The sequence below is a fragment of the Cyprinus carpio genome, chromosome B20 (assembly GCF_018340385.1).
Source record: "Cyprinus carpio isolate SPL01 chromosome B20, ASM1834038v1, whole genome shotgun sequence".
NCBI classification, from domain to species: domain Eukaryota; kingdom Metazoa; phylum Chordata; class Actinopteri; order Cypriniformes; family Cyprinidae; genus Cyprinus; species Cyprinus carpio.
The window spans coordinates 4432816-4458706 of NC_056616.1; the positions used below are offsets into that span (position 1 = coordinate 4432816).

Sequence of the window (25891 nt, forward strand, 5' to 3'; positions counted from 1 at the left end):
GATGCGCTTTCTGACACGTGTTGGAATGCAGTGTAGAGAGCATTATGAGGTGCTTTGTATCATGCCATGCACAAGCTAGCATTTTCGCCTTCCTCATGAAGACTGGGTCATTTCTTTTGCTCAACGGTAACTGTTCACGGCTGAGGCACTTTAGCATCCCCTTCCTCTTACAGCTGACAATCCCATACAAACCCAAATCATTGCTTGCCAGCACATCTGCTATGGCTGGTGAGGTGTAATAGCTGTCCATGTACACCTCATGCCCTTTCCCTGTGTACGGAGACATCAGCTCACGGACAATAAGGTGTGTAGCACCGAAATCACTTGTATTAGGCCTACTTTGTCCAGTGTACATGGACCACTGTAGCACATAGCCTGACTTGGCTTCACTCAGAACAAATACTTTGTAGCAATATTTGTCTGGTTTGTTTGGGTTGAACATTTTTAAGGTTGATTTCCCTTTGAACGCAATGGTCATTTCATCCAATGACAGCTGCTTAGATGGACCATACATTGCTGAAAACCGGGGGATGACCAAATTGATGATTGGGCGGATTTTAAATAGCCTGTCATACCCTGGCTGACCCCTGTCAACACACTCCTCATTATTGGTGAAGTGAAGGAAAGACAAAATCATCTCAAATCTATTCCTGGACATCACCTTGCCAAATCCAGGTGTTGCGGTTGGCCAATATTCGGCCCAATAATCCTCCAACTCTGACTTCTCTACCAGACCCATGGCATTGGAGAGTTCTCTTTCCCCCAGATATCCAATTGGCTGATCAAAGGGCGTGATCCAACTTTGGTACTCATCCTCATTGGCCAAGTACTCAAAGCGGGCATTACCATCAGCTTGCGATAAACTATGCATAATAGCCCCTCTGCCACGTGTCACACCACCTCTGCTCCTGCTATGAGCAGCGCGGCCAGATCTGCCTTGCACGCCCACCGAGTGTGCACAGCTCGGACTACTGTCATTGTCATTGCGACTCCACACCCTGCCTTCACGTTGCCCCCTAACTGTCCTATGAATACTTCGACCTCGTCTAACACACCCAGTGGCATTAGACAAAGTCTCCACCACAATACTGTTGCCGCGATTGCGGAGAGGCACACGGTCAGAAGACAAAGCTACATGGCTAGCGCGGTAAAAATCTTCCGCCTCATTCCCCACAAAACTAACATGCCTGCTAACTTCGCGATGAACACTCCGACCCCTGGGAAACATTGTTCCCACCACTGACACTGGGCAAATGACCATCTACATTGGGCAAAGGATTCAACATTTGTGCTTGGTGTAGGGCTATACTTTCACTTTCAGAATCACCGTCATCTTCTGAAGGCAGATATTCCCCTTCAGAATCAGGTTCTGCGAATAGAAGTCCCAACACTTCATTGCGGGTAAGCTTTATTGTTTTTTTTTATTGATGCCATTAGCTAATAATAATAATAATAATAATTATAATAATAATAATCTAATGCAAAAAAACACTCGCTGACGTTGACAATATTGCTCTGATAAAATGGCGCACTCTACACACTAGCTCCGCTTTTGTTAGCACTGATTCAATGCGTCTAGCTCGAAGATTTTGTATAGAAGCTGACATTTTTTTGAGTCGGAGATGAAGTATGACATGTTTGCCATCTAGTGGAGGGGAGGTCGAATGAAATTTGACACCCTATTTTACAAAATCGGCCGTTTTATTCAGTGCCACATCTTGTCGAGTAAACTCGACCGTGGCGCCTAGAGGGTTAAAAGCCTCTGGTGTGTAAAATAGTAAATATCATCATGTCCTTCTGTTTTTTTTACCCTAATAAAAGTTATAGGAGAATTAAATAGTTAATAAAGAAGCTTCATTAGCATTAGCTCATTATGTTCAATATGACATTCAAATTTAAATATTGAATAATATTCATAACAGAAGCGGTGTTTCCCACAGACTTGCACTCTATTTGTGCCGGCATATATATGCAAATTCATTCTCTGCCAGCAAGAGGCGCTTGTAGAGCGTGTGAGAGAGGTTTCCCCGGTAACGGCTGTAATCAAATAAGCGCTGCTCAGGCATTACAGGCAAGATGAAATAAAAATGACATCCATAAATTTTTTGAAGACAGTTGGTTTCCTTCAGAAATACATTGAGATAAAATCACCCACGCCAGGTTTCGACTTTAACACATGCAGTGCTCATGTTTATTCAATAAAGTCAAAGCCTTTTGGAAAATCTATTTGTGGCAGTGAGTTTTGATATTGTGGCGGGCGCCACAAATAAATCAATGGGATTTTTTTTTTTAATGAATCTTACCACTTTCATTCTTTCATTTGATCCGGTTGTCTGTCTTTAAAGTATTTTGTTCGTTTGGTATGTTTCCTCCTTTTTATGTCACCACATCTCGGTGCTTTTATGAAGAGAGTGCATCTGCGCACCTTTCGGATAGGGCAGCAAGAACAGGGTTGACCAGGTACTCTGTACCACCGGTACTGGTACCGTAGTACCGGGTCTTTTGGCAACACTACCGCCCATATTGGTGGGCTTTGGCAGTCTTCATGGCCATAGGCTCTTGCAGCACCGCTGCCTCGCAATTGGTTAATTTTATTAAACTGCCCTAACCAATGCCATTGCAGTTACACTGCATTATTGAAAAGGCTTCAGTATAGGAGAAAAAGGAGTTTTGCCTCATAGCATCTTAAGTGATGCAGTATGAGTGAAGTATCGAAAAGGAATTGCATTTCTTCATATTTGAGAATCAAAACGTTCTGTAAACTGCAAAATATGCAGTTACTTTTTTTACAGTGCGTATTCATGTTTGCTGGTGGTTTTGCAGTTGGTGGAGGATCCAGAACTTCAGAAGCCACTCCTGGAAGACACCACTGCTGGTGCTACATGACAAGATAAATACTTAAACACACATTTTCTTGAAATGCATTTTCTTTTCCTTTTTGGTAATGGAAAGTGAAATGATTTATGTTGCCATCTGCATCACCATAGACATGAAAGTACATCATTTTACATGTAGTCTTTTCACAAATGTTTTGTTACTTTTTGAAAGAAAAGGGCTGCAAATGCAAATGTCTTTTAATCACCCATGTGGCTGTTTTAAATTTAGCATGTAATCGTCTGAAGAGCAGGTGTATAGTCGGTTTATACTTTTATCATTCCTTTTATCTTGGAGAAGGCCATAAACTGGTGTAATGATACAGTTGGACCGTTGTGGCTCTCAATAGTTTAGTGCAAAAACACTGTTGTGGACTACAATAACTTTATTAAAGATAAAGGATTAAATTCTACAATTTCCAAAGGTGTCATTTTAAATATTTACTATACTGATATTAATGCAATTATATGATACTAATTAAATAAAAGTCATTATATACAGTGGAGATCCACAGTTTGTCGCTGAGCAAAATGATTCCCATCAGACCCAAATAAATTAAACTTGCTCTCATCACTAAAGTGAACTTTGGGCCAGTTCTCCTCTGTCCACACAACATGTTTTCTCAGCGAAGGTGAGCCTAGCCTTTTGATTCTCTCTGCTGATAAGTTTGGTCACTGCAGAGTTTGCTCTAATTTTGATCAGTGTTCTTTTTTTAAATATATCACTTAATTTTATACTGTGCTTTAGAATACAATTAATTTGAATGTCTGGTTCTTAATGTCTCTGCACCGATCTCTATGTTCACAGTTACAGTCTACAGACCTCCTAAATCAAAAGGAGATTTTTACGTGAATTTGCTGATCTTCTGTCTATTTTGTGCTTTAAGTTTGAAAGAACTCTTATCCTGGGAGACATTAACATTCATATAGACAAAAATGACTCTACTGTGGGACTTTTTGTCTCTGTTGGACTGTTTTGATTTAAAGCAGCTTGTGGATTGCCCCACTCCTATCAAGAGTAATACTTTCGATCTGGTCATTACCAATGGTGTATTTCTCTTACAGTTAGCTTTTTTTGATTTTGGGTTGTCTGACCACTTGGCGATCCTTTTTACTATGGACTTGTCACATCTCAGTATACCTTTGTCTAGAACTGTTAATTATCGCAAATGGAAATCTATTGATCTTCCTGATTTTTCTGCTTTTGTTGAATCCTCATTGTGTTGTCTTTTTGGAGGACAAAAATTCTTTGTTAAATACAGTCCTCTCATCTAACTTAGACTCATTTGCACCAATAAAATCCCGTACCGTGACCTTTGTACGCTCCGCACCTTGGTATACTGATGAGCTGCACTCAATGAAGACAGCTTCAAGTCAAGTCAAGTCAAGTCAAGTTCATTTATATTTCGTCTCCCTTGGGAGAAAAATTTGGTTTAGTTATGAATCATAGCTTCATACTCATACAAAAAACATATAGACAACATAAAACATAAAACATCCAACAAAGGAGAGGGTACATAACTGGCAACCAGATGGGGACCAAAGTGCAAGAGGATCAAGCTCCAATACTTGAAGTACATTGCAGTTACAATTACACATTTTAAAGTGCAATGCACAGTAAAGTGCTGGTGCATATTAAAGTGCAGTGCACAATACAGTACTAATACACATTCAAAAGCACACACTACAAATGACTATACATGTTAAAAATTCCTAGTACGAATTTAAAAAGATGCTGGTACATGTTACAGTTCTGATAAAAAACCTCCCTACATTTGCTCATTAATGAGCTTAACTGACACTGGGGACAAAAGAATGTTTGAACCGGTTGTATTTACATAAAGAGACCCTGTATCTTCTCCCTGAGGGCATCTGCGAGTAAGATTTGCACAAAAACATGGGAACTGTCATTTATAATGTTTTTTGCCTGAGTAAGGACAGCCTCGTTGAACAGTTCCTGAGGGTTAAGAGGGGGGTGACCCATAATCCTGCCCGCTACTCTGACCAGGTTGAGAATCTGTGATTTAAGTTTGACACTCAAATTACCAAACCAACTGGTGATACCATACCGTAAAATAGACTCTATTGCTGCCCTATAGAAAATTAGCATTATGTTTTTACTGACACCAAACAACCGCAGTCTCCGTAAAAAGTGGAGGCGCTGATGGATTCTGCCGCACACAGTGGCTACTTGTGTCTGCCAGCTCAGGTCACTATCAATGTGAATGCCTAGGTACTTGCATGAATTTTGTTGAGTAATGTTATTGCCATGTATCGTCACAGGGCTTCGGTCACCAATTGATTTGGGATCAAAGAGCATTTCTACAGTCTTACAGGTGTTAATCTGTAATTTATGATTGTCGCACCAGTCCACAAACCTGTCCACAGCATCTCTGTGAATGGATGAGTCAGAGTTCTCCAGTGAGCAGACTAAGAAACAGCTGTATCATCCGAAAACTTCACCACATATTGATTAGGCTCAAAACTAACACAGTCATTTGTATACAGAATAAACAAAAATGGTGAACTGACACATCCCTGAGGGGCACCAGTACTACATATTTCTGTATTTGATAAGGAGGAATTAAACTTCACCTGCTGTGGCCTCTTAGTAAGGAATGAGTGGTACCACCTGATTAAAAAATGGATTTACATTCAAAAGGGCTAATTTTCTTAGGAGAATATGTGGCTGAATTGTGTTAAAAGCAGAGCTAAAATCAATAAGGAGCATTCAAGGTGCTTCAATGTAAGGTGCATTATAGTTGATATGGCATCACTTGTACTTCGTTTCTTTGTATATGCAAACTGATATTTGTCTAATACTGGCTCCACCTCTGAGCGAAGTACATTTAACATAAGTCGTTCCAAGCCCTTGAAGACATTGGAAGTTAATGCAACAGGCCTATAATCGTTGTCCTCCTGAGGACAAGCCTTTTTTGGAACTGGAATTATAGTGGACTTTTTCTTCAGCTCAAAGTACAACATGTTTATCAATAGAAAGTTGGAACAGCTGGTGCCATACCGGAGACAATTCCTCTGCAAATGTCTTTAAAAGAAAAAGTGGACATATTATCTGGCCCCGTCGCTTTTTTTTAGGTGCATTGATTTAAAAACCCTTGGTTACCGCATGTGGATCTATAAAAATCCTGTCCTTCACAGTACAATTTACCTTATCTAAAACATCACAGCAGTCCCTATTGTTGTCAGATTCAAAACGCATATAAAATTGGTTCAGTGCATTTGCTTTTAAACTCTCATCCTGAGCAAACAGGGGCTTCCTTTTAGCCTCCATGTTTGTCATTCCTCTAATTGAGTCCCACAGTTTCTTGGAGTTGAACATAGACAAGTTCTGTTCTGCCCGCTCCTTGTGCTGCAGCCTAGCTGCTCTCATATGTTTATTTAGCTCTTTTTGAGCTGTTTTGACTCCATCTGTGTCACTAAGTTTAAAGGCAGACTTTTTCCACTTAATACACTCCTTAATTTCTTTTGTTATGTAAGGTTTATTGTTCGGATATATCTTAATAGTTTTCTGTGGAATGATGGAGTCAACACAAAAGGAGATGTAGGCAGTTGTGGATTCTGTTGCCCTGTCAATGTCCGCCTCCTTGAAAAAGACATCCCAGTCTGTCAAGAGAAAACATCCTTTCAGTTCCTCAATCTTATCGTCCGACCACACCTTTACAGTTCGGATTTCTGGTTTGCTGGACTTAAAGACTGACCGATATGTAGGTAGCAGATGAATTGCATTGTGGTCAGAGTTGGCAAGGGGAGGTTTGGCTCTGGCTGTATAAGCATCCCTGACATTACCATAGCACTTGTCAAGAATGTTGTTTTTTCTGGTGTTGCACTTCACATATTGATAGAAACCAGGTAGACTCTTGTTCAGGCTGCTGTGGTTAAAATCCCCTAGTATCAGTATTGGGGCGTCAGGTTTGTTTTGTAGGTGACGATGGACACAGTCAGCAATTTGATTTGCTCTGTTGGCATTCCCACTTGGTGGGACATAGACAGCGCACACAAAAAATGTTGCTAAATTCTCTTGGCAGGTAGTGTGGACGTAAAGTAACACACAATAGCTCCAAGTCCGGATTGCATATAGTGTCTCTTATTGCAAAGTTTGAGCACACCAACTGTCTTTGATATAAATACATACTCCTCCTCCCCCTACTTTGCCCGAATTTGCGTCTCTGTCCAGACGTACATGAGAAAACCCGTCTACCTGTACGAAATTGTCTGGTACATCTTTACTAAACCAAGTCTCAGTGAAAATCATTAGACCTGACTCACGGTATTCATAGCAACCCCTGGCCAGTAAACGCAGTTCATCCAGCTTATTTCTCAGGGAGCGGGAGTTACAAAGCAGCATCTGAGGCAGCGGTAACTTACTAGCCCTCCGAGTGTGCTGTCTCACGCCGCCTCTCTTGCCCCTCTTCGCCTCGCCTTCCCATCGCGGCGATGACCTGCGCCGTGATGCCGATATAGCTCCCTGGGCACATCGTTGAGTAGTCCTGCCGATGGTAGAACTCCGCCGTCTTGCAGTGCCAGCAGCTCGGTTCTGCTGTACGTTAGCTGGTTGATAATCCCATCCGCAAAACACTGGATGAACTGGCCAGACAGGATTAGCCACGCCAATGCTATCCGCTCCATTCCCCTATTTTGCAGCAGGAGCCCTCCTCCATGTCGCCAGCAGGGCAGCGCCATGTTGTTGACCATGTATGTACATGCTTGTCGTAAGATGGAGTGTACGTGGCATCTTTCTGGTCATAGTGTACACCACCAAGCTTGGAAAGAGCACTTACATGAATATAAAGCAGAAATAGTATCTGTCAGGGCCCAGCATTTTTCCTAGATAATTGTCAATAATCAAAGAAATCCCCACAAACTGATGTACTCCCTGCTCATCTTTGCGCTACCTGCTTCAATAATGGATGAATAAAGTGGTCATATGCAAATGTATCACTAAACTATCTGTTCTTATACGTAGACACCCCTGCTGGACTCGAGCAAGACATTTCATAAACCCTAACCTACTTTAGTCAAACCAACATAAGTTTATATACAGTATGGGAATGTTGATTTTGTCAAGCTAACTTAAGAATGGAGCAACCACATTAATCATGAAAAAAAAAGAAAACAACCAATGGCATGTCCCAATGTTAGCATACAATTAATAGGTTCTATAAGTCCTTTGCAGAGCTGTATCAGTATCAGGTGCTGTGCTCAACAGGACAAGTTCAAAGTGCTTTCTGTTATCTATCTGGGAGTGTGAGTTTTCTCTATTTTGTTTTACATTTTTTCCCTTACATTTCTACTGTAATTAGTAGGGGCTGCACGACTACTGATTTCTGCTAGTCGATTTCTTATTTATAAAATACTCAAGTTACTCGACTACTCATGGTTCATGCTACTGTAAGTGATTTTATACTGATAGTTATTTTCAATAAACGCTTACTAATTCATAGCCAAATGCAACAATTACATATGTAAATGGTCAAAACTTTATAATTATGACATTACATATTTAAATTTTCATGTAACAGCCAGTATTTGTATCTGTATTTATATCTGTAACAACCACAAAATGATTTGTATCTACAGTCGGATAAAACCAGGTGGAACGTACAGTTACTTGATAAGTTATGACCATAATTTATCACTGAACAAGTATGCCGTGTTAATCTAAAATATTTATAATACAAGCAGAGAGATTTCATGACAAACGTTTAGTGATTATTTGAACACGACTGAATTAATTCAATGCGTACATTTTCATTACGCAGAACTCTTTAAGAGAGTCTTTTTTTTTTTTTTTACTTCACTAAACAAATGTGTTTGAGCCACGCAAACCAGCAAAAGATAAAGATGCAAACATGTAGGCCAAGTAGAAAATCTATCTGATTCTAAGTTGATTATTAGCCTACTCTTGAGAGAGAAGTGGTTTGGTTTTTGAGAGACCGAGACACGCAACTCGGCTGTTTGATTGGTGAGCGCGCTATTCTTATTCCATTCATTCGTTTCATATCGTAGCCTAAGGTTTAAATCATTGCCTTTTTAATATATACAAATAATAGAACGTGTATGATGTATTATTATAGGTGATATTACTCATGTCAAGCTCTGATTTCTGAGAGATGCATGGAGAGGCAACAGCAATGTGGTGTTTTATTTGTGCTCTTTTCGTTCATAAAGTTTACATTCATTCACATCACACACTCGTTATTGCGTGACTTCAGAGGTCCCCTGGCTCAACTGTTATCTAACAAACACCAGACTGTGCCAGCCTCAGCCAAATATTCAGGCAGAATTATTCCTTGTCCGTTATTCGTTTTTGAACCCATTATCCGTGCCGTTACGAATAAGGTATTCAGCTTCATGCACACCCCTAATTATTACATTACATATTTAAATTTTACATGCAACATAGATAAAGTCATAGAAAGTAACAGCTACATTCAATATTGTAATCCTAAAATTCACGTTGTACTTGCAAACTCTTTGTATGCATCATGGTTAATGCATGCTCAAAGTCGATTGTTTCCGACAGCGCCGACTAGTGGTTGAAGTAGTTGATCACTCTACTGCTCGACTAGTTTATGCAAGCCCTAGTAATTAGTAACTGTTAGCTCCTTTCAATATTGTACCTCAATATTCAATATTGTGTTGAGGTAAATAAGGAAGCAAAATCTGTTAAATAAATTAATAAAGATTATAAGAGTATTTTTTTTACAAAAAACATTTAGTTCTTTCTAATGTATTGTTTTATTCTCTGCTAATCACAGGTACGGATGAAGATGATTACTGAGAAAACTCTGTTTATCCTGGTGCTGCTGTGAGTATGAAAAAAATGGGTCTACTTCATGACTGTAATGACTTGTTGAAATCACACAGGTTAGAAAATTTGTTTTGTATGGACTTTTTTATATATTAAACACAAAAAATATATATTTTTTCCAAAGTAAAACTTTTTTTGACAAATATACTTCATGCATATTTTTCTAAAAAAAAAGAAAGAAAAAAATTATATTTGAACTACTTTGATACAATATAACCTTTCCCATGTCATAAATTGTCAAATTATGTGACATTTGATCATGACAAAATCATAGGTCCTCCTCTCTGTTATATTATTTTCTGATTTGTGGTTTTCTTGTCATAACATGGTTAAGGTTTTCATGATGACAACAAAATGTTGATTACAATAAATAAATACATAAATAATACAATGAATTGTAATTCATAAGCTGTGAACTATTGGAGTCTCATTCAGTACCCATGCATGGCACTCATGATTCTTCAAAAAAAAAGAAAAAAAATTCAAAGAAATCAGTTTAAATCACACATAAGCAAAAATCACAAATTCCAAGTGGCCTTAAAAATGCGATTATATACAATTACTAGAAATACTTAATCTTAAGTCTTTGTTCATTTTAATCATGTGTACAGCTTGAGCTGGGCTAGGATCGAGAACAAATTCTGCTGTGTAGTTTAGGCCTTCGTAAATGTTGTTTTCAAGAAGTTTTACACAAGGATCAGCTTGATTAAAGGAAACATGCTTCAAAAGCTTATAGCAACTATAATGGTCATATTTAGGGCTCCAAGCACCAAGGTGCCAGAACCCTATTCTGGCCTACAAAGGCAAAGGACCCTTTGAACTCACTAGAGTGTGAAACTAAGAAAAATTACTTTAACGCTTTATATTTGTGCAGCCAAATTAATTATAGGTAGGACACAGGAAATTTGCCAATTAGATGTTTGAGTAATGAAAATTATCTACATTAAAGAATTGTGAGCTCAATCTTGATTTTTACCCCTATTTTGAAGTTACTGTACTCTGCCTTTGCATTGTCTGCAAAACGTGAGAAGTCACACACCAAGCCAAAGGCAGTAACTTTCACACTATCAGTATTTAGTTGCTGGTCACCATTTACAAAATAGTTACACAGTTAACACCTGTATAAAATGTTAAATGGTACGGTAAAAAAAAAAAGCAGACTAAATGTTACACAAGTCACATGTGAGTGGATACCGTTTTGTAACCAATTTATTTGATATGCTCAGCAACATAAAAGAATTCTAGACATCGCGTAATTGCTTTTATATCACCTAACCTACAATAACGACTTAATGACTTAATGTGAACACGAGCAAGCAGGAATGCTCAGAAACCTTTGATTAAACATCTCCGATGACGTTCATTGCAATGGATTGATTTTATTGGGTTACAAGAAAAGGTAAAAAGTTTGACCTAACCCTAACCTAACCCATAATAAAGAAACCTCAAACAATGTCATCTTTGCATTAAAAATAATGACATAACTAAGCGAATGATACTTAATCACAGTTGTCATAAACATGCATAAAACCTCCTTCATATTTTAATGACGTCATAATTATGAAGGTGTCATGTCAGTCTTATGCACACCCCTTTAAGTAAAGTGTAACCATTTGATGCCCACTCTTAATTAATCACTCGATTTACTGTTTATTTTTATCTGCTGTCAGACTATATGAGATGAGTTGCGTCTTGCTTTGGACTTGACTGACAGACTGGCAATCTGACACTCTGAGCTTCATGCTATCTAACCATGTCTTTTAATATGACTGATGCTGGTGACAATGAAAATTTCAGGTAAACAACAAGAATTGGGGTTTTCTTTTTTCCTTTCAGTATAGTATATGAATATGTCATCTAAGAACAGGATGTGCACATTATCATTCTAAATATAATTAAAGCTGCAAGCAGCGATGAAAGGGCCCTCGCACCCAGGCTCACCATCACCCAATGGCTGTTGGGAAACAGCAAACAGTAGGCAATATGCTTTTAAAGTGGTTAATGTTGGATAAATGCATCAAATTCCCTTATATGTGCCAAACTTACTGCTGCCAGTTGGTGGTGCTATGACTATAACTGGATATTGACATGTAGATGTCCTCAGACCAGGACTCTTACCAAACATGTGAAGTTTGGGGCAGATTGGACATTGCATGTTTAAGTTAGTGTAAAACAAGTAATTTCCTGCTGCCAGCAGGTGGCGCTATATTTATAATTGAATATTGACCTTGCTCAGGCCAGGACTCTTAAAAAAAGTGTTAAGTTTGGGGCAGATTGGGCATTGTATGCATGAGTTACAACAACTTCCTGTTTCATAGTATTAATAGCAAGTTGTAGCACTTACTAAGTATTGCTAGCATATTTCAGAATATTTTTATCATATTTAACACACAATGGTATGCACTATTAGCAACACTGTAAAATATGCCAGTGTAAAACATGTCACTTCCTGTTGCCAGTAGGTGGTGCTATAAGTATAACCAAATATGAATATGATGATGTCTTCATGCCAGGACTCTAAACAAACTTGAGAAGTTTGGGGCAGATCGGACATTGCTTGCCTGAGTTACAGCAACTTCCTCATTTACTGCATTAGAAGCATGCTTTAACACTGAGCTAAGTGTTGCTAGCATGTTTTAGCACGCTTCTAGATTTTGCCAGCCTATTTAACACATGTTGATGCTTTTTATTATTTTGCAAGGAGTCCGTAACAGTTTTAAACATGCCACTTCCTGTTTCCAGCAGGTGGCGCTATGACTATAATCGAATACGGGCATGCTGACGTGTTCAGGACAGGACTCTTATCAAACTTGTTCAATTTGGGGCAGATTGGACACTGCATGACTGAATTACAGTAACTTCCTGTTTCACTGCATTAATATCATGCTTTAACACTTAGCTAAGTGTTGCTAGCATGTATTAGTATATTTCTAGCATGCTGGCAGCCTATTTTGTTCAGGACAGAACACCTATAATATGTTCCTAGGAGTCCATAACAATGTTAACCATGTCACTTCCTGTTGCCAGCAGGTGGTGCTATGACTATAACTGAATTTGGGCATGCGTGTTTGTTCAGGACAGAACACCTATCACACGTGTGAAGTTTGGGGCAGTGCTGGTAACAGGAAGTGTCATGTTTAACACTGTTATGGACTCCTAGGAACATATTAAAAAGTTTCTACAAGTGTTAAATAGGCTGGCAATATGCTAGAAACATACTTATACATGCTAGCAACACTTAGCTAAGTGTTAGAGCATGCTACTAATGCAGTGTAAAAGGAAGTTGCTGTAACTCAGGCAAGCAATGTCCGATCTGCCCCAAACTTCACACGTTTGGCAAGAACAGGAAGTGTCATGTTTAACACTGTTATGAACCCCTAGCAACATATTAAAAGTGTCAGCAAGTGCTAAATACACTGGCAACATGTTAGAAAAATACTAAAACATGATAGTAGCACTTAGCTAACTGCTAAAGCATACCATTAATGCAGTGAAACAGGAAGTTACTGTAACTCATCCATACAATGTCCAATCTGCCTTAATATCAGATGTGGCAGTCTCCATTTTTGCATGTACTCATCTGAAAAGCAGGTGAATGGTCATGTAATGATAGCTGGACCTCTACTGGTTACAACAATTAAATAATCATATATTTTGTCATTTGCTTTGTGCCTAAAAATGATTTAGAAAAGTAAATGCAGTAATTCTGTTGGTTGGGTAATTTGGTATGAATTCTGAAGAAAGACATTGTTGACCTGATATTCTGGTTTTTGTTCCACAGACTGCATAAGCGTAGTGAGCTAGCAGGTCAAGAGGATGATGATGATAACCCACCAGATGAAGATGACTTAACAAAAGAAGAAAAAAAAAAACACAGTGTTTGAAAATGTGGGACACAGGTCTCCTGGCCAAAAAATCTAGATGGCAAAACTGGACAATAATAAGTTCATTTCTGACATCACCATTCCTGGTACCCATGACACCATGGCCATCACCATGAGCACAATCAGGAAGTTTTTAGAAGAATTGAAAAATGAGTTTGGGCTTGTCAGAATTAAGGCTGTTTTTCCTTTCAAGGGAAGTATTCAGAGTTCAGTTGAAAATTTGATTGAAAATGGTAAACGATACCTGGAAGAATTCTACAATTCCAACGATTGGTGATGTAAGAGGAAAGATTGTTTTAGTTCCGAAAAATAGATTTAAGCTGGGTATCAGTTTAACGGACAGTAAAGTAGACTATAAAGTAGCTAAAACTGAAGACAAGAAGAACAAGATTATAATAAAGCATCTGGAAGAAGCTGATAAACAATGTAAATCTCATGCTCTGAGTCTGGTCTACTCAAGTGGCACAAGCTTAGGTACATATAAGGGTTTTTGTTTATTGCTAAATGCAGTGGCAGGGGAAATCAATCCTTGGTTATATGATCATCTTGAAAAACAATCTAATAATAATCCCAAGCCTTGTTTTGGGATCATAGCCATGGACTTTCCATATTTTGAGTTGATTGAAATGATCATCAAAGTCAATACCTAAGATTTTTCACTATTTTTTTCCCCATGGGTTTATCAAGAAATTAATGTTCTTGTTGGTTTAATCTGAGTAATTTAGAATTTTTAAACTAAAAATTTCAATAACAAAGCATTCAAGCATTAAATAATAAAGGATTGCAATAAAGCGTTTTGTTGTTTTATGGGTTTGGACAACATGAAGGTGAGTAAATGATGGCAGAATTGTCCAAAAATCAATAAGGCATGGGCAAAACATCTACTACTATTCAACAACAACAACAACAGGTAGTTTTTTTACTTGCACTCCAACATTTTTACTGGGTCCATTACAACTATTAATTATTAAACAACGTCCAAAAATATTATACTTGAAATTTCATGGAAAATAATGGCGTACAATGTCAATTACTTAATGGTATATTGTAATTTTTAACATCTTGAAAGACAGTAAGTCAGTAATAATTTCAAACTTCAAATTTTTGTTAGCCAGCTAGATAACATTACATTGGTAACAACAAATTAGCAGAATTTGCAACAACAATGGTTAATGTTAGTTCCACAGATACAGTGGGTATAGAAAAGAATCACCCTCCCTTTAAAATGAGCACATTTTGTTGCTTTGCAGCCTGAAATGAAGACGGACACAGTTTTTATTTTAAGATTCAAGATATTTTATTGTAACTATTCAAGTATAGTGAAATTTAAGCAATCCTAACAGTGCAGTCACATGTAACTTAAACATCTGTAATACAGAAAAAAAGTATGCTATTACTATACAATACTAGACAAACACAAAACAATACAAACATAGCATAGTGCAAAGTTAAGCCTTATCTGCAATACAGTCAGTAATAAACCGTATGCTGTCTACCAATACAATGCATAGGCAGTACAACACAAGGTGCAAATTTAAGCCTTATTAAATATCGTATTGCACACATAATTGCACAGTTGGCACATAACAGAAAAAATGTACATGTTGCATTGTTTGCATTCTAAAGGTTCCAGGGAGTAGCCAAATATTGCACAGGAATTTTGCACAATAGACATAATATTGCACACTTTTAAGAGGTAAGTGCAACGGAATGTAAACAGAACTGAATAATATAAAGTGTGAACATTTAGAGAATAAGAGCACACTGAGGTGTACAGGGGATATTAACCAGTGTGAGTTGAGCTATACATGGCCCCATCAGATTTGTGCATTTCTCAGTTATATGTATTTGTGTATCCTGGAAATGTTCAGCTCCCGTATGACACTGGGATAAAAGCTGTTCTTGAGTATATTGGTCCGTGCTTTGATGGACCTAAGATGTTTACCAGAGGGCAGCAGTTCAAACAGCTGATGTCCGGCATGGGAAGGATCCTTTAAAATGTTTGCTGCCCTTCTAAGGCAGCGTGAAGTGTAAAGTTGTTTTAAGGAAGCCAGAGGGCAACCAGTGATTTAACCACTAGAGTGCATAAATACAGAATACTCTTTTAAGGCCGGGAACATGCAGTTGATCAAAACCGGCTGCAAAAGCCTTGGTGACTACACACTTCATTTTCATTGGTCAGATTCTGTGAGGACAAGGACAGTCGCTGCTACAATGGATCGGTGACAGGAGGTTACACACTGCATGACTTTATAATAGGAAGTAGTGATGTTACATATGACACTGAAGCTTCAAAGCGCATATCGAGTACGCAGCACAATTTCTCACGAAGCTCTGTGCTGGAGTGTGTTTTTTTTTTTTTTTTTTTTTTAGAATCACGTTATAACTGATTCTCTGTCTCTTAAACAAGAAAAACAGCTATACAAATTTTTGAAGGAGGGATCAACTGTATTACTTCACAACATACTCTGCTACATCAAAAAAAGAGTTTTCCCAAACCTGTTTGTTCATTAAGTTCTTGCGGCGCGACACAACAACTGTCGCATCCGTTGTAGAATGCGACAACACATACCTGGGTATACGTCGGAAGGGAACGTAAACATGATAAGCAAACATCAGAACGTCATGCGGGTTCTGGGTGTTTTGCAAGAGATGGTGTTTCAGTGACGATGGTTTAAAGAGAGTCTGGCTTGTATTTGATACTGCGACTAAAGGTCATTGCACACTGAGTCCGAAATTTTCGTATGGGTTTTTTGGTATTCGTTATTCTAAAAATGTATTCCACACAGAAACTTTGCAAAATTTGCGAGCAGTGAGAATGATTTTGTTGTATTTTATTGCTTCTTAAAAGAGAAAAAGAAAGGAAATATCAGGTCCATCCAATCCTGAGATATAGAGAGTTCCCCTTCCTTATTAAGGAGCAGTGGGATTATCACAGGAGATTCAAAGTTTACTTCAGGTAACTGTGTAAACGTGATTGAAACAGCGTGTGAAAATTTCTAACTAAAATTTCTGACTTTCTGACTGTGTGCAATGGCCTTAACACGATGGCCTGCTCCGTTGCCAACATGCCGAAAACATGCAAAGGACAAGAATCTCAACAATTCTTTTTTTAGGAACAAAATAAATAAAACTCATAAACTTTAATGAACATTGATTAATTAGGGCCTGAGCACCGGTGGTGTGAGGACCCTCTTGGAATTGCTGTGTTTTTTATTATTATTATTATTATTATTATTATTATTATTATTATTATTATTATTATTATTATTATTAGGGCCCGAGCACCGATTGTGTGAGGACCCTATTGTATCTGCTATGTTTATTAGGGCCCGAGCACCGATGGTGTGAGGACCCTCTTGTATCTGCTTTGTTTATTATTATTATTAGGGCCCGAGCACCGATGGTGTGAGGACCCTATTGGAATTGCTTCGTTTATTATTATTATTAGGGCCCGAGCACCGATGGTGTGAGGACCCTCTTGGAATTGCTTTGTTTATTATTATTAGGGCTCAAGCCTGGAGGGCGAGAGCCCTATTGTTTTCCTTAGGATTATTAGGGCCCGAGCACCGATGGTGTGAGGACCCTCTTGTATCTGCTTCGTTTATTATTATTAGGGCCCGAGCCAATGGGCGCAGGGCCCTCTTGTTTTTCTAAGGATTATTAGGGCCCGAGCCAATGGGCGCAGGGCCCTATTGTTTTTCTAAGGATTATTCTTATTAGGGCTCAAGCCTGGAGGGCGAAGAGCCCTATTGTTTTCCTTAGGATTATTTTTTATTATTAGGGCTCAAGCCCGAAGGGGCGAAGAGCCCTATTGTTTTCCTAAGGATTATTAGGGCCCGAGCCAATGGTATCATTTCCCTAATAATTACCAAAGCACTATCACCGATGGTGTGAGGACCCTCTTGTATCTGCTTTGTTTATTATTATTATTATTATTATTATTAGGGCCTAGAGCACTGATGGTGTGAGGACCCTATTGGGATCGCTTTGTTTATTAGGGCCCGAGCACGGATCGCATTTTTGAGGGCCTAAACATACTCGAAAAGTCATGAAACTTTGCACACACCTCAGAACTGGCGAAAATTTACATCTGGTATGGGTTTCAGAAGTGGGTGTGGCAAAGCGGCTCGACAGCGCCACCTATACACATTCAACGGTGTGCGCCTCGAACTATGTTTCACGTACATGTATGAATATCGGTGCACACATGTTTCTCACCAATACCTACAAAAAAGTCTCTTGGAGCAAAATCCGAAACCCAACAGGAAGTCGGATATTTTTAATTTTATGAGCAAATTTTGTGTAATTTTTGCCATTTCCATGCGTTGTATTTTAACGAACTCCTCCTAGAGATTTATTCAGATCAAACCCCATATTTGGTATGCCTAATCTAAAGGCCTTTGCGATGTTAAATTGCGAAGATCTTGAGTTTTCGTCGAAGGCCATGTCCGTGGCGGGCTGACAAATTTCGATCATTCGCCATGAAAACGGAAGTTGCTATAACTCAGACATACAATGTCCAATCTGCCCCAAACTTCACATGTTTGATAAGACTCCTGACCTGAAAAGGTTGACATGCCCATATTCACTTATAGTCATAGCGCCACCTATTGGCAACAGGAAGTGACAAACTAAACACAGAAATTTTATCAAATCCTAGAAATTTTATGACATCAAAGTCTTATTTGTGGTCAGTCTAATCTAAAGGCCTGTGCAATGTTAAATTGTGAAGATCTTGAGTTTTCGTTAAAAGGCGTGTCCATGGCGCCGTGACAAAGTTCGATGTCTCGCCATGGGAATAAAAGTTGTTATAACTCCGGCATCAAACGTCCGATCTTACCCAAACTTCACATGTTTGATAAGATTCCTGGCCTGAACACATCTGAAGGCCAATATTCCATTGGGTGTGGCAAAATGGCTCGATAGCGCCACCTATACACTTTCAACGGAGTGCGCCTCGAGATACGTTTCCACGTACATGTACGAAAATCGGTACACACATGTACCACACCAATACCTACGAAAAAGTCTCTTGGTGCGAAATCCGATACCCAACAGGAAGTCGGTTATTTTGAATTTTCCCTGCAAAATTGGTGTCGTTTTTGCCATTTTCAGGGGTTGTACTTTAACCGAACTCCTCCTAGAGATTTATTCAGATCAACACCAAAATTGGTCAGTGTAATCTAAAGCCCTTTGCGATATTAAATTGTGAAGATCTTGAGGTTTTGTTAAACGGCGTGTCCATGGCGGCCTTACAAATTTCGATGTTTCGCCATGAAAAAGGAAGTTGCTGTAACTCAGACATACAATGTCCAATCTGCCCCAAACTTCACATGTTAGATAAGACTTCTGACCTGAACAGATCTACATGCCCATATTCAGTTATAGCCATAGCGCCATCTGCTGGCAACAGGAAGTGACATGTTTTACGCTGTAACGAACTACTCCTAGAAATTTTATGACATCAACATTTTTTTTTTCTGGTCAGTCTAGTCTAAAAGCCTTTTCGATGGTAAATTGTGAACATCTTGAGTTTTCATTAAAGGGTGTGACCATGGCGCCATGACAAAGTTTGATGTCTCGCCATGGGAATAGAAGTTGCTGTAACTCAGGCATAAGATGTCCGATCTTCCCCAAACTTCACATGTTCGATAAGAGTCCTGGCCTGAACACATCTGAAGGCCAATATTCCACTATAATCATAGCGCCACCTGCTGGCAACAGGAAATGGCTTGTTTTACACTAACTTAAACGTGCAATGTCCAATCTGCACCAAACTTCAAATATTTGGAAAGAGTCATGGCCTGAAGATATCTAAAGGCCAATATTCCGTTATAATAATAGCGCCACCTGTTGGCAATAGGACACCTCATGCTTTATACTAACTCAAACATTCCATGTTCAATCTGCACTAAATTTCATATGCTTGATAAAAGGGCTCGACTGAAGAAATGTACATGCCGAAATCCAGTTATAGTCATAGTGCCACCAGCTGGCAGCAGGAAGATTGGCACATATAAATGAATTTGACATATTTATCTTATATTTACCAAATTAAACGCATATTTCTCGCCGTTCGCTGTTTTACAAAAGCCATCCGGTGGTGGTGAGCCTGGGTGCGAGGGCCCGTTCATCGCTGCTTGCAGCTTTAATTCTTCTTCTTCTTCTTCTTCTTCTTCTCCAAAATGAATCGCATTTTTGAGGGCCTAAACATGCTCGAAAAGTCCTGAAACTTTGCACACGCGTCAGACCTGGTGAAAATTTACGTCTGATATAGGTTTCAGAAGAGGGTGTGGCAAAATGGCTCGACAGTGCCACCTATCGTAAAAAAATCAACAGCCCTCCAGCTGTGTTTCATGTACATGCACGAAAATTGGCACACATATGTAAAGCATCAGTACCTACAAAAAAGACTCTTGGAGCAATATCCGAAACCCAACAGGAAGTCGGTTATTTTTAATTTTATGAGCAAATTTTGCATCATTTTTGTCATTTGCATACCTTGTATTTTAACGAACTCCTCCTACAGATTTATTCAGATCAACACCAAATTTGGTATGCCTAATCTAAAGGCCTTTGCGATGTTAAATTGCGAAGATCTTGAGTTTTCGTTGAAGGGCGTGTCCTTGGCGGCCTGACGAATTTTGATGTTTCGCCATGAAAAATGAAGTTGCTATAACTCAGACATACAATGTCCAATCTGCCACAAACTTCACATGATTGATAATACTCCTGACCTGAACAGATTGATATGCCCATATTCAGTTATACTCATAGCGCCACCTACTGACAACAGGAAGTGACATATTTTACGCCGTAACAAACTACCACTAGAAATTTTATGACATACATTTTTTTTTTTCAGTCACTCTATTCTAAAGGCCTCTGCGATGTTAAATTGTGAAGATCTTGAGTTTACGTTAAAGGGCGTGTCCATGACGCCGTCACAAAGTTCGATGTCTCGCCATGGGAATAAAAGTTATTGTAACTCAGGCATAAAATGTCCGATCTTGCCCAAACTTCACATGTTTGATAAGAGTCCTGGCCTGAACACATCTGAAGGCCAATATTCCATTGGGTGCTGCAAAATGCCTCGATAGCGCCACCTATACACTTTTTAACGGAGTGCGCCTCGAGCTACGTTTCACGTACATGTACAAAAATCGGTACACACATGTAACACACCAATACCTACAAAAAAGTCTCTTGGTACGAAATTCGAATCCAAACAGGAAGTCAGTTATTTTGAATATTCTCTGCAAAATTTGTGTCGTTTTTGCCATTTTCAGGGGTTGTACTTTAACGAACTCCTCCTAGAGATTTATTCAGATCAACACCAAACATTGTCAGTGTAATCTAAAGGCCTTTGCGATGTTAAATTGCGAAGATCTTGAGGTTTCGTTAAGGGCGTTTCTGTGGCGGCCTTACAAATTTCGATGTTTCGCCATGAGAAAGGAAGTTGCTATAACTCAGACATACAATGTCCAATCTGCCCCAAACTTCACATGTTTGAGAAGACTCCTGACCTGAATATATCTACATGCCAATATTCAGATATCGCTATAGCACCACCTGCTGGCAACAGGAAGTGACATGTTTTACGCCATAACAAACTACTCCTAGAAAATTTCATGACATTTTATAATTTTTTTTTTTGGTCAGTCTAATCTAAAGGCCTTTGCGATGTTAAATTGTGAACATCTTGAGGTTTCATTAAAGGGTGTGGCCATGGCGCCGTGACAAAGTTTGATGTCTCGCCATGGGAATAGAAGTTGTTGTAACTCAGGCATAAGATGTCCGATCTTCCCCAAACTTCACATGTTCGAAAAGAGTCTTGGCCTGAACACATCTGAAGGTCATTATTCCACTATAATCATAGCGCCACCTGCTGACAACAGAAAAATGCTTGTTTTTACACTAACTTAAACATGCAATGTCCAATTTGCACCAAACTTCAAATATTTTGATAAGAGTCATGGCCTGAAGATATCTAAAGGCCAATGTTCAGTTATAATCATAGCGCCACCCTGTTGGCAATAGGACACAACATGCTTTATACTAACTCAAACATTCCATTTTCAATCTGCACTAAATTTCATATGCTTGATAAAAGTGCTGGACTGAAGAAATCTACATGACAAAATCCAGTTATAGTCATAGCGCCACCAGCTGGCAGCAAGAAGAATGGCACATATAAATGACTTTGACATATTCCTCTTATATTTACCACATTAAACGCATATTTCTCGCCTTTCACTGTTTTACAAAAGCCACCCGGTGGTGGTGAGCCCGGGTGCGAGGGCCCGTTCATCGCTGCTTGCAGCTTTAATTAGGGGCCAAGCACCGAAGGTGCTTAGGCACCTATTGTATCCGTTGGCGTTATTCTTCTTCTTCTTCTTCTGCCGCCGCAACTCTATGGCAGCCCATAGAACCGATTGCGGGAAAGTTGTATAATTTGGCACACTGATAGAGGACAGTACCAGCATTAACTACAGCAAATTTGAAGTCTCTAACTCCAACTCTCTAGCGCCACCACTTGTCCAAAGTTTCAATATTTTTATGCTAATAACTTTTGAACCGTAAGCCACAAAATGAAAATTCTTTTTTCCTCTGAATCCTTGGCTCACGCCAAGTCGAATGAACACCGAAATTCAAAAATCGCAAGGTTTAGTTTTTTCGCTATTTTCAATTGTTCGAAAAACCTACTTTTTCGAACTCGTCCTAGACGGTTAGTCCGAATTTCACGAAAATTGGCTCAGATCATCTTCAGATGATGGCGACAAAAAGTTATGGAATTCAAGTTGATTCGTCCAACCGTTCTCGAATAACACGCGAAAAAATTCTACGAAATGCACGCAAAAATGCTTGTGAGGCTATAACTCCGCAATGGATTGGCGTATTGAGACCAATCTTGGTGGGTGTTATAACAAGCATGACCTGAGACTACCTGCAGTGTTTCGACGCAGCGCCACCTAGTGGTCAGGAGATATGAAAAATGCATATTTTTGCTTATAACTTCTGAATGGTTTTGCCAAAAATCACAAAACGGGTCTCTTTGTATTCAGTGGGTCATGCCGAGTCGAATGATATCCAATTTTCCCGTGTCAGCCATTTTAGGTGTCGGCCATTTTGAATTATGTTTCAAAATGCTGTATTTTTTGAACGCATTATCGTATCTTTATGAAAATAATTACAAAAATGTTTGGCTCCATGCCCTGAAGGTACTCAAAAAGTTTGGTGGCAGCGCCACCTTGTGGTCAAAAGTTATAATGAAATATATAAAAAATGCTAATAACTTTTGAATAAAGTAGACTATTGAAATAAAAATAGTCTCCATATATTCTTTGAATCATGTCGAGAACATCGATACCAATTATTCCAAAATTGGCCATACTTCCTGTCCGCCATTTTGATTAAAGTTGAAAACCTACTTTTTCGAACTCCTCCTAGACCGTTAGTCAGATTTTCACCAAATTTGGTTCAGATCATCTTCAGTCCAAGCTGAAAAAAAGTTATGGATTTCGTGTTGATATACGAAACGGTTTTTGTTTTTAGCGCATCAACGAATTTGTTCGAAAGATGCCAAAATACATCTGAGGCTGTATCTCGGCAAAGCTTTGACATATTTGCACCAAACTTTGTATGTGCCATTGTCACCTCAGACTGACCATGCCACATCAATTTGGTAACAGCGCCACCTATTGGTCAAGAGTAAATAAACCATTCATTAATCATTAATAATTACATTTATAAAAATGCTAATAAACTTTTTATTGCATTAGCCTATTGTAATAAAACTGGTCTCAAAATATTCCTTGGCTTAGGCCGACAACACAGATACCAAATATGCCAGAGTACGCTGAACTTCCTGTCCGCCATTTTGATTTATGTTGAAAAACCTACTTTTTCGAACTCCTCATCAACCGTTGGTCCGATTTTCACCAAAATTGAATCGGATGATCTTCAGACTGTGCTGACAAAATGTTATGGATTTTTTTTGTATTGATAGACAAAACCGTTTTCGCATACCACAGCGACGAATTTCAGGCATGATGCCAAAATGACAATTCAGCCTGTATCTCTGCAATGCTTTGGCATAGTGACACCAAACTTTGTGTGTGCCATTGCCATCTCACACAGAACACACCAAAATGATTTGATTACAGCGCCACCTGTTGGTCAAAAGTGATAAGCCATTTAATCATAATACTAGTGCTTGTATTTATTATTTTTCCGCCATTTCAATTACAATCATCCTAAAATGGCTTCAGTTACTCCTTTCTGCATTTGGTCTGATGCTCCATGCCATGCTTAGCTCCTCAATTTGCCTCTGGAGTGCTTGGCCCCGTAATTGCTGCTTGCAGCTATATTTATTCTTCTTCTTCTTCTTCTTCTTCTTCTTCTTCTTCCGCCGCAAGTCTATGGCAGCCCATAGAACCGATTGCGGGAAAGTTGTATAATTTTGGCACACTGATAGAGGACAGTCCCAACATTAACTATAGCAAATTTGAAGTCTCCAACTCCAACTCTCTAGCGCCACCACTTGTCCAAAATTTCAATGGTTTTTATGCTAATAACTTTTGAACCGTAAGCCACAAAATTAAAATTCTTTTTTCCTCTGAATCCTTGGCTCAGGCCAAGTTGAATGGACCCCGAAATTCAAAAATCGCAAGGTTGATGATGATGATGCCGGCAAAAAGTTATGGAATTCAAGTTGATTTGTCCAACCGTTCTCGAATACCACGCGAACAAATTCTACGAAAAGCACGCAAAAATGCTTGTGAGGCTGTAACTCCGCAACGGTTTGGCGTATTGAGACCAAACTTGGTTTGTGTTATAACAAGCAAGACCTGAGACTACCTGCAGTGTTTCGACGCAGCGCCACCTAGTGGTCAGGAGATATGAAAAATGCATATTTTTGCTTATAACTTCTGAATGGTTTGACCAAAAATCACAAAACTGATCTCTTTAGATTCGGTGGGTCATGCCAAGTTGAACAATATCCAATTTTCATGTGTCAGCCATTTTAGGTGTCGGCCATTTTGAATTATGATTTAAAATGCTATATTTTTTGAACGCATTATCGTATCGTTACGAAAATAATTACAAAAATGTTTGGCTCCATGCCCTGGAGCTACTCAAAAAGTTTGGTGGCAGCGCCACCTTGTGGTCAAAAGTTATAATGAAATATCTAATATATGCTAATAACTTTTGAAAATATTAGACTATTGAAATGAAAGTGGTCTCGATATATTCTTTGGATCATGCCGAGAACATCGATACCAATTATGCCAAAATTGGCCATACTTCCTGTCCGCCATTTTGATTCATGTTGAAAACCTACTTTTTCGAACTCCTCCTAGACTGTTAGTCCGATTTTCACCAAATTTGACTCAGATCATCTTCAGAGTGTGCTGACGAAAAGTTATGGATTTCGTGTCGATATGCGAAACGGTTTTCGTTTAGCGCATCAACAAATTTGGTCGTAAGATGCCAAAATACATCTGAGGCTGTATCTCTGCAAAGCTTTGACATTTTTGCACCAAACTTTGTAGGTGCCATTGTCACCTCACACTGACCATGCCACATCAATTTGGTAATAGCGCCACCTATTGGTCAAGAGTAATAAACCATTCATTAACCATTAATAATTACATTTATAAAAATGCTAATAACTTTGTATTGCATTAGCCTATTGCAATAAAACTGGTCTCAAAATATTCCTTGGCTTAGGCCAACAACATAGATACCAAATATGCCAGAGTACGCTGAACTTCCTGTCCGCCATTTTGATTTATGTTGAAAACCTACTTTTTCGAACTCCTCATCAACTTTTGGTCCGATTTTCACCAAAATTGAATCAGATGATCTTCAGACTGTGCTGACAAAATGGATTTTGTATCGATAGACAATATCGTTTTCGCATACCACAGCGACGAATTTCAGGCATGATGCCAAAATGACACTTCAGCCTGTATCTCTGCAATGCTTTGGCATACTGACACCAACCTTTGTGTGTGCCATTGTCACCTCACACAGAACACACCAAAATGATTTAATTACAGCGCCACCTGTTGGTCAAAAGTTATAAGTCATTTAATCATAATACTAGTGCTTGTATTTATGATTTTTCCGCAATTTCAATTACAATCATCCTAAAATTGCTGTAATTGCTCATTGTTACATTTGGTGTGATGCTCCATGCCATGCTTAGCTCCTCAATTTGCCGCTGGAGTGCTTGGCCCCATAATTGCTGCTTGCAGCTATATTTAGAGGCCAAGCACCGAAGGTGCGTAGGC

The 25891-nt window shown here is 38.9% G+C and overlaps 1 protein-coding gene across 5 annotated transcripts in view; it reads right to left on the reverse strand.

The window, feature by feature from the left end:
• Positions 1-25891, reverse strand: part of LOC109113276 (AT-rich interactive domain-containing protein 1B-like) — an 849861-nt gene that overhangs the window by 86102 nt on the left and 737868 nt on the right. The window lies entirely within an intron of this gene.